This window comes from Hyperolius riggenbachi, chromosome 7, assembly GCF_040937935.1.
Source record: "Hyperolius riggenbachi isolate aHypRig1 chromosome 7, aHypRig1.pri, whole genome shotgun sequence".
Classification (NCBI taxonomy): domain Eukaryota; kingdom Metazoa; phylum Chordata; class Amphibia; order Anura; family Hyperoliidae; genus Hyperolius; species Hyperolius riggenbachi.
In genome coordinates this window covers 235,804,042-235,817,665 of record NC_090652.1, presented here as the reverse complement: position 1 = coordinate 235,817,665, position 13,624 = coordinate 235,804,042, and positions in this window count along the sequence as shown.

Genomic DNA, 13,624 nt, shown 5'->3' with positions numbered 1-13,624 from the left:
TTGGTTTCAAGACTACTCCTCGCGGCTTAGGGCCCCTAAAATGCCAGGGCAGTATAGGAACCCCACAAATGACCCCATTCTAGAAAGAAGACACCCCAAGGTATTCCGTTAGGAGTATGGTGAGTTCATAGAAGATTTTATTTTTTGTCACAAGTTAGCGAAAAATGACACTTTGTGAAAAAAAACAATTAAAATCAATTTCTGCTAACTTGTGACAAAAAAATTAAAACTTCTATGAACTCACCATACTCCTAACGGAATACCTTGGGGTGTCTTCTTTCTAAAATGGGGTCATTAGTGGGGTTCCTACACTGCCCTGGCATTTTAGGGGCCCTAAACCGTGAGGAGTAGTCTTGAAACAAAAATGACCTGTGAAATCCTAAAGGTACTCATTGGACTTTGGGCCCCTTAGCGCAGTTAGGGTGCAAAAAAGTGCCACACATGTGGTATCGCCGTACTCGGGAGAAGTAGTACAATGTGTTTTGGGGTGTATTTTTACACCTACCCATGCTGGGTGGGAGAAATACCTCTGTAAATGACAATCTTTTGATTTTTTTACACACAATTGTCCATTTACAGAGGTATTTCTCCCACCCAGCATGGGTATGTGTAAAAATACACCCCAAAACACATTGTACTACTTCTCCCGAGTACGGCGATACCACATGTGTGGCACTTTTTTGCACCCTAACTGCGCTAAAGGGCCCAAAGTCTAATGAGTACCTTTAGGATTTCACAGGTCATTTTGAGAAATTTCGTTTCAAGACTACTCCTCACGGTTTAGGGCCCCTAAAATGCCAGGGCAGTATAGGAACCCCACAATTGACCCCATTTTAGAAAGAAGACACCTCAAGGTATTCCGTTAGTAGCATAGCGAGTTCATAGAAGATTTTATTTTTTGTTACAAGTTAGCGGAAATTGATTTTAATTGTGTTTTTTCACAAAGTGTCATTTTCCGCTAACTTGTGACAAAAAATAAAATCTTCTATGAACTCACCATACTCCTAACGGAATACCTTGGGGTGTCTTCTTTCTAAAATGGGGTCATTTGTGGGGTTCCTATACTGCCCTGGCATTTTAGGGGCCCTAAACCGTGAGGAGTAGTCTTGAAACGAAATTTCTCAAAATGACCTGTGAAATCCTAAAGGTACTCATTGGACTTTGGGCCCTTTAGCGCAGTTAGGGTGCAAAAAAGTGCCACACATGTGGTATCGCAGTACTCAGGAGAAGTAGTATAATGTGTTTTGGGGTGTATTTTTACACATACCCATGCTGAGTGGGAGGAAGATCTCTGTAAATGGACAATTGTGTGTAAAAAAAAATAACAAATTGTCATTTACAGAGATATTTCTCCCACCCAGCAGAAGTAGTATAATGTGTTTGGGGTGTATTTTTACACATACCCATGTGTAAAAATACACCCCAAAACGCATTATACTACTTCTTCTGAGTACGGCAATACCACATGTGTGGCACTTTTTTGCAGCCTAACTGTGCTAAGGGGCCCAAAGTCCAATGAGCACCTTTAGGCTTTACAGGGGTGCTTACAATTTAGCACCCCCCAAAATGTCAGGACTGTAAACACACCCCACAAATGACCCCATTTTGGAAAGTAGACCCTTCAAGGTATTCAGAGAGGGGCATGGTGAGTCCGTGGCAGATTTCATTTTTTTTTGTCGCAAGTTAGAAGAAATGGAAACTTTTTTTTTTGTTTTGTTTTGTCACAAAGTGTCATTTTCCGCTTACTTGTGACAAAAAATAATATCTTCTATGAACTCACTATGCCTCTCAGTGAATACTTTGGGATGTCTTCTTTCCAAAATGGGGTCATTTGGGGGGTATTTATACTATCCTGGAATTCTAGCCCCTCATGAAACATGACAGGGGGTCAGAAAAGTCATAGATGCTTGAAAATGGGAAAATTCACTTTTTGCACCATAGTTTGTAAACGCTATAACTTTTACCCAAACCAATAAATATACACTGAATGGGTTTTTTTTTATCCAAAACATGTTTGTCCACATTTTTCGCGCTGCATGTATACAGAAATTTTACTTTATTTGAAAACTGTCAGCACAGAAAGTTAAAAAAATCATTTTTTTGCCAAAATTCATGTCTTTTTTGCTGAATATAATAAAAAGTAAAAATCGCAGGAGCAATCAAATAGCACCAAAAGAAAGCTTTATTAGTGACAAGAAAAGGAGCCAAAATTCATTTAGGTGGTAGGTTGTATGAGCGAGCAATAAACCGTGAAAGCTGCAGTGGTCTGAATGGAAAAAAAGTGGCCGGTCCTTAAAGAGGAACTCCAGTGAAAATAATGTAGTAAAAAAAGTGCTTCATTTTTTACCATAATTATGTATAAATGATTTAGTCAGTGTTTGCTCATTGTAAAATCTTTCCTCTCCCAGATTCACATTCTGACATTTATTACATGGAGACATTGTTACTGTGGGCAGGTTATTTAGCTGTTTCTAGCTGCTCTGGCTGTTAGACAGCTAATAACAGCTGTTTCCTGTCTCTGAACATTGTTACATTGTGGCTGTTTGCCAGGAGTACCGCGGTCTTCAGAGGTTCTTGTGGGAGGGATTTCAGCACAAAATCAGTCACACAGCGCCCCCTGATGGTCTGTTTGTGAAAATCATTGTCTTTCTCATGTAAAATGGGGTATCAGCTACTGATTGGGAAAAAGTTCAATTCTTGGTTGGAGTTTCTCTTTAAGGGGTAGAAAGCCCTAGGTCCTTAAGTGGTTAAGCATCTACCCAATGACACACTAGAACTAGATAATATAACTGCATTCTGTCATTCTGTTTACAGCAATAGTTATGAATCCAACATAATCACTACAAGGCTATGACATAAATAAAATAGTTTATCTCCCGTAGGAGTGTTCACACTCATCATTGTTATCAATAGAACATGCTACTGATTTGCCAAGTTGATACTGAGGCCAGAAAATGTTCATAGTTGTTAATCCCCATACAGAGTTATTGATTGCTTTTGCAGAGTTATCAAGTATGATGTCATCTATGGATGGGATGAATATATCGTCAACCCCATTTAATTAATTCAACCGTATCTATGGTAATTGCAAACCTAAGGTCACAGTGGACACCCTTGCCATATGCCTTAATGTAAATGATAAGAAGGTTGGATTTTTTTTTATCCCCAAGCATGCGCATTGGTATAGACGTTTCAGCTATTTAATTACATTTGGGCAAATCCCAAACTTTCCTTTACATGCTCACAGATACTTCATGTTATGGAACCAAGTGCATTTAGATAGACTGTGTAAATTTCCAATTTTTCCTGTTGCTCATGTGAGCGGATATTGCTCAGGGGTGGGGAATTCCCTGGAGCATACCAGCTGGCATGGGTTCCAAAGGATTAAAGTGTACTTTATTTGACATGATGAGATAAATGTGTATGTACAATGCCAATTAATAACTAGACTTTTTTTTCTTTTACTGCCTGAAAGAGTAAACCTTCAGGCATGCAAGTGACAGCTTCTCTCTTGTCTGATCCTTGTCTGATTATAGCATAATTCTTACTGGTAAGGAATTACAGCCATAAAAATAAAACAAAAATAAAAAAGGTCAATAGTTCACATATTTTAGCTCTGGTATTCTTGAGACACTGCCATTGAACGGATAAAATAAAACATTATATCTACTTTGTAAATGTTTAAACGTAAAATAAAACCATAGGATATCTAAAAAAAATATATATAAACATTTAGGAGTAGGAGGATAGGTACAATAGTTTATCTCATCAGTTTATTTTTTTTTACCTCAGGTTCACTTTAAAGAACAACTGTTAGCCATCATATGCCCCCCACAAAAAATACATATGTAAGTACCGGTAGATAAATGCTCTACTTACATATCAGATGTAATGCACTGTCCACGTTTTGGTTTCTTTTAATTTTCAATTTATATTATTTTCCTGGCAGGGGCCATCTGGTACCCTCCCGGTTAAAGAATCCCTCCCTCCGCATTCCCCTCCTCCCCGCACTGATTCAGAGCACAGCGGGGAGGATAAAGGCAGCAGGCACAGACTCACCTAATAATGTATCCAAGTGCTGGCGTTCCCATCTGTTCTCTGCACTATCACGGGAGGCAGTGCAGAGAGTATAGAAGGGAACTGCAGCGACTGGAACCATTTTTCAGGTAGTCTGTGTACAGCTCCTTTATCCTTCCCCAATATTCATCATGGGGAAGAGGGAGAATTCTGCGGGTGGCAGATGCAGCATAGAGGGAGCCCACATGCCTCTGGAGGAGGGGGGCCGAGGACAGTGACAGGAGACAGCCTCTGCCCCCCCTCCCTGCGCACTAACACAGGAGTGAAGGGGAAAGCAGGCGGCCAATCACAGCGCAGAGAGGTGAGTGACAGAGGCTTCAGCCAATCAGGCTGATACAGCATAGCATGTCACTTCTCTTTTGCATCTGTGTTAGTCTGCGTACCATCGTAGAGCCTGGGGGCATGGGGAGAGAAGGAACATAGCAAGATTAATTTTAAAGTTTGAATCTGCCTGGTTATCATCCTCTTGACTATTGTAACAGCCTGCACTAGAAAATTAATTTTGTATTTTAATTTAACACTTACTCTTTAATAATGCTGGAATAAAAAAAAAGTGTGTGTGTGTGGGGGGGGGGGGGGGGGGGGAGGGGGAGGGACAGACGACGACTTACTGTTTGTTTATTCATTTGTAGAAAAAAATGAAAAAAGAAACATTGCAAGGATGGTTTAAAATCATTGGAATAATGACAAAATAGCAGTGAAGAGTTAAAATAATATCTCTACATCAATGAAACACTTCCCTGCTATTGCCTCACCTGCTATACAGTAGACAAGCACCACAGCCATTGCCAGCAGCATAATGATGCCGAGAATGCTTAGTAATTGTGTGGTTTGCAGTTTTCGGCAAGCCTGGGTTTACTTTCCGATAGTGAATCACCCTCCGTGTGTGTGCTTTTTGATGTGCTGGAACTCTAAATCACCCTTGTGGCATTGCTGAGTGACAAGGGGCTCTCCCTGTTTCTCACCCCCACCCCCCTCTCCCGGTGTTCTCTCAAAATAAATTGGGGGGAGGGGAAGCTCTGGTGCCAGGTATGTAATGGCCCATACTCACGAGGGACTTTTGTCGCCTCAACACGCGGCGCGCGCGTGCTGTGGCGACAGGTCGCCCGTGAGTATGGGCCGCGCGCACCCCGAACTGTCGCCCGCAACGGGCGCGCACCCCGAACTGTCGCCCGTCGCTGATGTCGCCAGGCGATTGAAAAGTTCAATCGCCTGGCGGCAGTCGCCGCCGCAACTCCGCCGCAGCTGTCGCTAGTCCGCGTGAGTACGCGGACTAGCGACAGCAACCTCCATTGAGGTACACAGAGCTTCCGGCGAGCTTCCGGCGGGGGGAGGAGGAACGTCGGCGACAGCTTCCGTCATGCCGCTGGTCCCTCTTCCGCGTGTGTACGCGGAGGGACCTGGCGAGGAGCTGTCGCCGGCCTGTCGCCCACACGCTCACGTGTGCTGGCGACAGGCAACATTTGCTGCCCGTGAGTATGGGCCATAAGTGAAAGAGATCGCTTTTTGTCTCCATCCCTGTTCTATGAAAGCGTTGTTTACATTTTCTTACTTGATTGGAAAACCACCAACTGCTGTCTGCTTACACTGCACTCCATGCTACGATGAACTGAGCCTATGGGAATCCACATCATCAAATTCAAATAAGCCCCAAATCGAAAATTCTAATGAAGCCCAGTAGCACTTATCTAAATTTCCTGCCAAGCATGGGGATATTCTGAGGCAAATTCTAAAAAGTACACTGAAGCATATTTGAATTAGCTGCTATGGATCCTTATTGCGACCATAGATTTGAGGAACCTGCTTTTGGGATGGTTTAAGCCTGTATGCTGCTGTGGAGTTCTACTATCCCGTTGAGAGCACCCTGACTTTGTTTTTTATTTATCCTTGAAGGATCCTTATTGGCCCATTAGTCTCGAACAATGGAGAGTTTCAGTAGGAAATTCTAACATATCAATGTCAACAGCACCATAACCCATCTCTCTAATTAAGTTATTATACCTCATTTTACTTGGAGAAAATAAGGTAAAAGCCCTTTGTCTCTCGGAAATGGGTGAGGGATTTTTCACCATCCATCACAAGGCATTTCCACAATGCAAGTTGGTTTGGGCTCAGGGGAAAGCGACTACGCGCTTAGTGGCTTTGGCCTCCTGGCCACCAATCTTGCACGGTTGGGTAAGATATCAATGTCTCTCCAGAAAAGGCACTATGCTGCTTATTTTTTTTTTATTATAGATGGTATTTTCCACTTTCACCACAACAAGGAGGCACCCACGCACACTAATATAAAAAATGTGTGCACATGATTCACTGGAGGGCCTTTTTAATAAGTAATGTAAGCAGCCTTCCTGAGGCCTGGAACCCACCAGGAGCGCTTTTCTGAGCGCTTTGTGATTTGAAAAGCTCTTGCTAATGTAATGCTATGGGTGTGATCCCACTTGAGCGATGTGATTTTATAAAAATTCCCATAGCATTGCATTAGCAAGAGCTTTTTCAAATCACTACCACTTACAAAAGGCTTCTAGTGGGTTTGAGTCCTGAGATGCAGTGTGATACCCAGTAGGGAAGCATTCACACGAGTGCTTAATTCATCTTCAATTTGGCACAGTCAATGCCAGCTCCTGCTGTGCAGGCGTGCGCAGTTCTCAGCACATCATGGCTGGGGCAGGATGGAATTGTGGGAGTGCGGTCGTGCTAAGCCACAGGATTTCTTTTTTGCAGTGCTTCAACTTAGTAAATTAGCCCAGTTGTACTGGTATTTGACCAGAGATGTTGATGGATGTGGGGGCATCTAGTTGAATAAAGTGTACATCTGTGTTTTCATCCATCCTATTGACAAATAGTGCAGCTCAATGCCTGAATGGGCAGCAGGAAAAAAGGGCACCAGCTGAGGGTGGACGAAAAGGGCGCCGCTATAGAATGCGGCGACAAAAGGGCGGCGTGATAAATATCGTTAACAACATTGAAACATTAAAGTTTTTGAAGTATTTTATTGTTTTAGAAGCTTGCAACGTTATAGTTTTATCATATTATTTCGTTTGTATGTACAGATTTTACGTTATCAAACATATAATTGTTTCTATGTGTAAAAGGCTGTTTCTGCAGAGGGAGTGGTTAGGGTTAGGCACCTCCAGGGGGAGTGGTTAGGGTTAGGCACCACCCGGGCGGCGGTTAATGTAGTGAATTTGAAGTCCGCACAATGCTGGTTAGGTAAAATGGCTTTATTGAATCAGGCACATATCAAAACATATATCCAAACACCACTTGCTACCATGTTTCAGACTTAGCACCGTCCTTAATCAGCAATGCTATGATTAAGGACGGTGCTACGTCTGAAACATGGTAGCAAGTGGTGTTTGGATACATGTTTTGATATGTGCCTGATTCAATAAAGCCATTTTACCTAACCGGCATTGTGCGGACTTCAACTTCACTACATGGAGTTTTGGGTTGAGCAAACCTGGGCTCCTACACTGCTGGTTGGTTGAGGCTTTGAGCGGAGTATCACCTACATCCAGGCGACAGTTAGTTTTAGGCAACACGAGGGGGGGGAGGGCAGGGGGTGGTGGTTAGGGTTAGGCACCACCATGGGTGATTAGCGTTAGGCATCTGCGGGGGGGTAGGCTTAGGCACCACCGGGGAGGGGGGTATGCACCACCGGGGGGTGGTTAGAGTTAGGCACCTCCGTAGGGGGGTGGTTAGGGGCCACCAGGGGAATGGTTAGTTTTAGGCACCACCAGGGGAGGGTTCTGTATGAGAGTAGGGTTGGTTTGAGCTGTGTTGTTGAGTTACGTGACAATTTTTAACGTTTCTATATTTTCGTTATTATTTCCCGTCTGTTTTTACAATGGTATTTATCGTTAACCAAGTTTGACAACAATGTTTATCCACAGCGCCATTTCGTTATTCAGCCGGGCCCTTTTTTCTCAGCGCCCCGTTTTCATCCACGCCCTGAATGAATCTTGATGAATTTGAGCAGTTGTAGACTTTTCCAATAGTTCACCTGCCAACCTCCACAGCCACCCTCCTTACCCCTTTCCATCCTTACCAGAAAAGCTAGCAAACAGCGCACACACCTTAATGTTATACTCCAGCCTATGGAGGTTATTAAATGCTAATAAAATACCTACTAAATACTAAGCCTATTTAAATGCTTTTAATGTATCAGTAAAATAGATTCTGATGTAGATGCAGCTTAAAGAGGAACTGTAGCGATGTATAACAGAACGCAGTAAATTATTCAGGCTATCCACTGTTATGTTAAATATCCTGGTTTCAGCATTAGAAATACTTCCTATAGTTGTATATTGGTACGTAACCCCTCCCTCCCCCACTGAGGCTAGTCCTAGGCTGTATCATGTGGAATACCCCCCCCCCCCCCCCCCCCTTCCCCACAAGCATTCTGGGAGACCAGCTATGTTTTTATACTGGCTTCAGAATGCTCAGTACCTGAACATTCTGCTGAAATGACTTGCCAATACTAAAGATGGCCGGTGACAAATTTGAGAAAATTGACCAGAGAGAGAAAAGATATTACAATGGGCAAACACTGAGAAAATAATTAATTGATGAATACTGTAAGAAAAAAAAAGCAAATGATTCATTATGTTATTTTGGTTACAGTTCCTCTGTAAAGCATACCTAAAATGAGATATGAAAGTAAAGGTAGATGGCTACCTTAGTAGAGGGAAGCCTCTAGGTAGCCCACAGGCTTTTCCAATCATCCTGCAGCCCACCATTCCAGGGTTGGGCTTGTCAAATATGCTTTTGAGGTCATGCTCCCATTCGTGTATGAGCACAACTGTACTTTGCATGCATGAGTACAGTCCATACATGCTAAGTAGCACAAAGTGCATCATGCATGGCTTTTTTCTCCATGCACAAACGGCTTTATGCTAGTGTGCATGGGCAGACTCACTGTATTCGCGTGTGTGCAGATTGGTCATGCTAATACACGAACAGGAAAATAGCAATGGAGGTGAAGAGGATGTGAGCTCACACAAGATCCAAGCATCCATCCAGTGTCTTCCCATTACCTAAGCAAGTATCTAATTTAACCATTTATGCCGCCTGGACGTGATTGTCACATCCAGGCGACTGCTGCTGTGCTGCAGCGCGCTCCCGTGCCAACCCCTGTTAGCCCAAAGATCAATGGATGGGAACATAGTTCCCATTCCTTGATCTAAGTCCCTAGTGGAAAGACCGACGGCTTCTTTTCAGAGGTCGCAGTCTTTCTAAAAAAAAAGTTTCCCGTCCTCCTTATACTTCCTGGAAGCTTCCAGGACTAAAAAAAAAAATTTCACTGTGGCCATCTTGTGGCCAAATAGTAAAACTACATCTACATACGTTTTTTTTAAATAAAATAAACACACATTATTACATTTAGAATTAACTGTTTACCTCACACTCCAAATTACCCAAATTAAATTATTTATGAAGAAAAAAAAACCTTAAAATATTACCTAAGGGTCTGAACTTTTTTAATATGCACATGAAGAGGATATATTACGAGCATTTTTTAAATTATAAGCTTATAAAAAGTGATAGACGCAAAACTGAAAAAAATGCACCTTTATTTCCAAATAAAATATTGGCGCCATACATTGTGATAGGGACATATTTTAAATGGTGTAATAACCAGGACAAATGGGCAAATAAAATAAATAGGTTTTAATTATGGTAGCATGTATTATTTTAAAGCTATAATGGACGAAAACTGAGAAATAATGATTTTTTCCATTGTTTTCTTAATTTTCTTGTTAAAATGCATTTAGAAAAAAATTCTTAGCAAAATGTACCACCCAAAGAAATCCTAATTGGTGGTGGAAAATACAAGATATAGATCAATTCTTTGTGATAATTAGTGTTAAAGTTATTGGCAAATGAATGGGAGGTGAAAATTGCTCTGATGCATAAGAGACACTGAAGCGAGAAAAAAAAAATGATATAATGAATTGGTTGTGTAGTACGAATAATTACTAGAACATTAGTAGCAGAGAAAATATTCTCATATTTTTATTTTCAGTTATATAGTGTTTTTTATAACATTGCATCATTCTCTAATATTTGCAGTTTACACACTACCCTGCATTTTAAATTATTTTACAGAGCAGGCTAGTGAACTTTTGAACTGTCCTCTGCTGGAAAAAAAAAATACAGTTACAGACACTTGAGATAACAAGCTTCAGAAGACAGAGCTCTCTGTGACTTTGAAAGTTATGGAGCTCAATGGCTCTTTTACATACATAACAACTGGAGTTTCTTAACTCTTCCTGTACTGGAAACAATATTAGACTTATGTCTCTGCTCGTAATGTTTTATTTCTTAGCTGTACTACACAACCAATGCATTATATCATATTTTTTTCCCCGCTTCAATGTCACTTTAAAAAGCTGAAAGGAAACTACAAACATAGCTGTAGGATTAACAGCTCATAAGTATCTCTCGAAACTTTCATAGAAAATCGTCAACTCTCTAGAAACAGAATATATGGTTTGACTTTTGTGAAAGGTCTCCAAACAGTGTATTCTGTTTGTTTGAAATGTCTTTTATCCCCTAGCATCCTCACATTCCTTTCATGAGCTATTACTTGAGAAATTCTGTTTCATAATACCTCTCTCTCATCTTGTTTATATTTTTAATTACTTCTTGGCAGGATTCAGGATTTCTTTGCCAAATGTAAGCTGTGCTTTCTGCTGTAATACACTGTTTGAAAAGGTCTATTGTCAATTTTCCATGGAGGTCCTTCCAGGGCTTCGTGTATAAGAAATCAATTTGTGGTAATACTGGAGATGATTTGTTCTCAAACTAAAGTTTAGGAGACCACATGCCACTCATGAATGCTTAACAAGGAGCAGTTAAATAGAAATTTTCTTTAAAAAATCTGCTTTTATTTTGCCTCTGTAAAGAATAGAGAAGGGTTAAAGTCAAAGTTGGATTTTTACTTTTGTCTTGGTTTGTTAGGTTTCCTCTTATTTTCAGTTCTTCGTGGCCATCCACCCTAACGGTCAATTTTTTCGGCCATACGTCCGCGAGAGGGAAATTTTTGTTTCAAATTTGTTATATATAGTGTAGCTAGCACTAGGCTAGCTAGCTACACATGTGCCCCAAGTCCCCCGCCACCGCTCTGATTCCTCCAATCGCTGTCAGCTATATTTATCTAGCCGCGATCCTGCGAGAACCGCAACTTCCCCGAACAGCTTCTGTTGTCGCTATGGCGACGATCGGACATGACGTCTGATGTCATCGACGTCATGCGCAGTCCTGTTCCTCCCCATAGTGACGCCTGGAGGCTATTGGAGAGGCTGCGCCATCGTGGGTTCCGGGGGAGGTATGTATAAGGGTGGTGATCAGGGGGATCAGAGGGTGCCGGCGGCAATCAGGGGCAACATGTAGCTAGCCAAGTGCTAGCTACATGATCTGAGACAATTTTTATTTAAAAAAAAAAAATACCCGGGGCCATGCGATCCCCCGCTCAGGTGGTTATGGTTAATGAGATGCAAAAAAGTTCTGTCTAGCTAGTGGATTTAATACAAATTGTATGTAGCTTGGAAATGAGCCATTCGGATAAGCAGCGGATCATTGCGGGGCTTAGATCAACGAACAGGAATGGATTTTCCCGTTCATTGATCTCAGGGTGAGCGGCGGGCGGCGTGTTTACGAGCGGGAGTGCGCGCTAGAGCGAGCGGGAGCGCGGGCAGCGGCGGGAGCGCGGAAAGTACGGATTTCTCCGTCCCTGGGGGTGAAAGGATGGAAAAAGGGACGGAGAAATTCATACGGGCGGAGGTAAAGTGGTTAAAATGACTTTTCAGCATCTTAAAAAAAGTACCAAAAGTAGTAAAAAAAAAGTATCATCAAATTGTTGCTTTTATTTTTAAATGCTTTTACTTTGCATCCCTAGAACTCCAGCCTCAGTGATCTATGTACAGCACACTTTATCTGAATGAATCACTGCAATTAAATTAGGCAAAGCTGGTAAAATGGCAGCATGCCTCAAACACATATAAGTGTTGGAAAAGACCTGAGCACAGTCCAGGGCAGTCCAGGCCTTCTCTCACCTAGAACACTGGACAAGATGCAGGATTTCTACTACGGTAATTATGAATTATTGTGTCTATTCTTTATTCATTATTTTGATCAAGCACAAAAATAAATAAGTAAATAAAAGAAATAAAATATCTGCCCAATCTTTCCAAATATTTTCTTTTACTCAAGCTGATAAATTAAATTCTATATTGGGAGCTATCATAGGGAGGAGCCTCCTTCCTGGACTTTCCCTGCTGCTGCTGCATGAGAGGTGTAATAGTGAGCAGGCTGGACAGTACTGGGTCAATTAAAGTACTAGGCACAAAGTAATTCCGAGACGGCAAAAACTGAACAGTAGCAGAGCTTGGAGTAACAGAAGAATCAAAACTACTACAGCATTAAGTCAGTACATAGAAGGTAACGCACATCTCAGTAGAGATTTTGGCCCATCCTCTTTGCAGATTCTCTCCAAGTCAGTAAGGTTTTAAGGCTAAATTTTGGCAACTCAAACCTTCAGCTCCCTCCACAGATTTTCTATTGGATTAAGATCTTAAGACTGGCTAGGCTACTCCAGGACCTTCATGTGCTTCTTTTTGAGCCACTCCTTTGTTATGTTTTGGGTCATTGCCATGCTGGAAGACATTCATAGACCATCTTCAATGTTCTGCCTGAGGGAAGGTGATCCTCATTCAAAATGTTAGGGCTCATTGGCCTCTCAATACTGTGTCCTACAGCAACCCTTGTACTCTTAGAAGAAAAACAGATGTGAAGCAAAATGTTTCCACTTCCATTCTTGAGGATGGTGTTCTTTTTTGTTTCCTCCAAACATGGATTTTCGAGAGGGAAAGAGCTCTATTTTGGTATCATTTGACTAAAGCGCTTTATTGAAACTATTTATACTGGCAAACTTAACCTCCCTGGTGGTATCCACAAGTCAGGTTCAGGGTGGAAAAAATTAGCTAGGAGCGGTAATCCTGAGCCTGACTTCGGTAGCTGCCGCAGGGCTTGTGCAGAGCCTCATGCACAGCGGGCATTTTAACTTAACTCCCCCGGGATTCAGACGCCAGCAGCCATTCTCCTTCCTGTCTTCGGAGGCTCTGAATTCCCTCCAGTGAGATCACTGTCTGTTGTCCTGTGCATACTCTCATATAGTCATGTGTGGGTGCTGTTGGATGCGCCCTGCATTCACTGCCGTACCTATATGCAGGATGGGCGTTGGATGTGGTGCGGATCTCAATGGTTACTACAATAGTATACACAATAGAATCCAATAGGATGACCTCACTGCAGTGGAAGGGTCTAGTACGAAATGTTTTGCATGCAAACTGTTTTGGAAGCTAACATCCTCTATTAGTGTAAATTGTAGCACCTATTTTGGATGCAATTGGGTGCTTTATGCCTTTAAGAGGCTCTGCATGCCTTCTTGCTATTAAGCCATTCAGATGCAGCCTGGTTTTGGATGTGCTGTTGTTTCTCCCTACTATGTATTATAATAGTATACCTAGCCAATGCATAGAGGTCA